At 35.0% G+C, this 2178-nt stretch overlaps 1 pseudogene; it reads right to left on the bottom strand.

Annotated features, from left to right (window-relative positions):
* Positions 1 to 387: 387 nt before the first annotated feature.
* Positions 388 to 2178, bottom strand: part of LOC119593595 — a 7083-nt pseudogene continuing 5292 nt past the window's right edge.

The following is a 2178-nucleotide window of genomic DNA, read 5'->3' on the forward strand; positions in this document are numbered from 1 at the left end:
TCATCAGGCAGAACACTGGTAACCAGCTGATCTATAAAGAACAAGGATATTCTTCAGATGAATCAGACATGATGCCCTCTTTTTTCAAATTTTCTTTCTGTTTGTTTAAATTAAGGCTAGATTTGACAAGATTCTGAGATAAGCTAATAAAATACAATTTTTGAAAATATTTGATAAATCTGTAGTGTTGACTAAGTATGATAGATATTCTTTTGTATTTCATGTTCACATACCTAGGTTTCCTTTATATCATATTTCAGACCTATGAATGTTATACTTTTTCAAAATTCCTAAATAATGGCAGACTTTTGTTTCCAGCTCATATACCACTATATAGCAGTCACATGGCTGCACAAATATCACTTGATAAGAATGTTCCAAGTCTTCTACATCAGATATCTAAAACCGGCATAAGAAAATATTTGAATGAATAAACACATTTTATAATTTCCTTTTCTCTGCCATCTTAGCAGCAGCTTTCTTCTTCATCAAGTGCATCCTCCTTTCAGCTGTGATCATCGAGTTAGAGGGTGCAGAAGATTTCCCTGATGACGATGACGACGATGAGAGGGATTTGTTGTTGCCATTGTTGCTGTTCCCACCATTGTTTGCTCCTGCAATAGCTCAGGCTAGTCAGATACATGTGTATATACAGGTAGTTTTTAACATGAAACAAAAAAGATATGAGCTAAACAACTGCTATTTTATTCCATGTGACAATATCATAGGGATGTAATGTTTAGTATATGCAGGAGCAAAAATAAGTAAATTCAAGTGACAAAACCACACGAATAAAGAAATATGAAAAGAAAAAAAATTCATACCAAGACAAAAAAGCAAGTAAGCAAGATCCAATTAATAAAAATACTTATATATATAAAGTCCACAGAAAAAAAAAATGGTTGTAAGTACCTAAGGTTCTCCCAGAAGCCGAGAGAGGTTTGTAAGGGCGAGAGGCGAGAGAGACCCAAGCCCTTGGTAGGAGAAGGTGTCGGCCGAGAGAGGGAGCTGCCTGACTTGCTCCCACTGGCCATACTGGGCATTCCGCCACCACTGACACCCCGAGTGCCCGACAGAGTGCCGCCACCAGTAGCACTAACAATACTAGTCTGAGGATGAAGATATATATATAGACGCTCTTACAAGATAGATATGTAAAGGCAAACATCACAATTTTGAGATGCCTCATGGTTAAGTTTACTACAAGGTGTGCCAAGTTGCATAGTAATGTTAGAATGCACATGCACATCTTTGTTTGTTTTATAATTTATTGCGTCTGACTACATATGTTAGTACTGGTACCTGTGCTTGTCTGTGCAAATCTGTGTACATCTATATGCCAGCTTGTGTCCAAATGGAAATGTGTTACTATTAGTATAGTGTCCTACTTTACTGATTAATTATGTAGTAAATGCAAGTGTATGCTACAAGTCTGTGTTCATACATCTAGTTTATAATTCCTCAAAGCACATCCTTGGCAGCTACTGCTAGAAATTTTATACAAGCTTGCCTCCAAAACTCAGTGAGACAATTTCTAAGAGATGCAATGAAGGGCGATAAAGCTTTACAAAAGCGGATTATGAATGCCAAGAAAATAAAATGACAATAAAACTACTATCTTTAAAAGCAATTAGTCGATGTCAAAAGATATTTCCCCTTCTATTTCAGTTACTAGAATTTTTGCTTTGACAATGATAGCTGATTGGAAAAAGTATATTTAATGATAGATGTTGAAAAGGAAGGGGATATATCTACCATTCCATTTTCAGCATCTAAAACAAGTTTATCACCTTAATGGATTATGCTCCTTTCAATAGAAAGGGAGTTTAGCTTAAAGATACTAACTGTCTATGAAATATGTAAAGATGATGTGCTTGGGAGTTCAATTGAACTGGAAACAAATGTGTAATGTAGATACAACCAAATTTGACAAATGTTACAATAAACTAAAGAAAATACACAGTAATAGTATAAGCACATAGTCAACATGATTCTACTATAGCACTTACCTAATTATTATGACAGGGATGATATGAACACCATTACCTAATGAACTCACATCAGCACTGGAATCTAGTGTTTAAATATTTTTGTACAATGCCAAACAAGGGATTTTTGCTTTCAAAGAGCATTTAAAATTTGCATACAAGAGAATATCACAAAAAGCAATATATCCAG

The sequence above is a fragment of the Penaeus monodon genome, chromosome 32, assembly GCF_015228065.2.
Source record: "Penaeus monodon isolate SGIC_2016 chromosome 32, NSTDA_Pmon_1, whole genome shotgun sequence".
In the NCBI taxonomy this organism is placed as follows: domain Eukaryota; kingdom Metazoa; phylum Arthropoda; class Malacostraca; order Decapoda; family Penaeidae; genus Penaeus; species Penaeus monodon.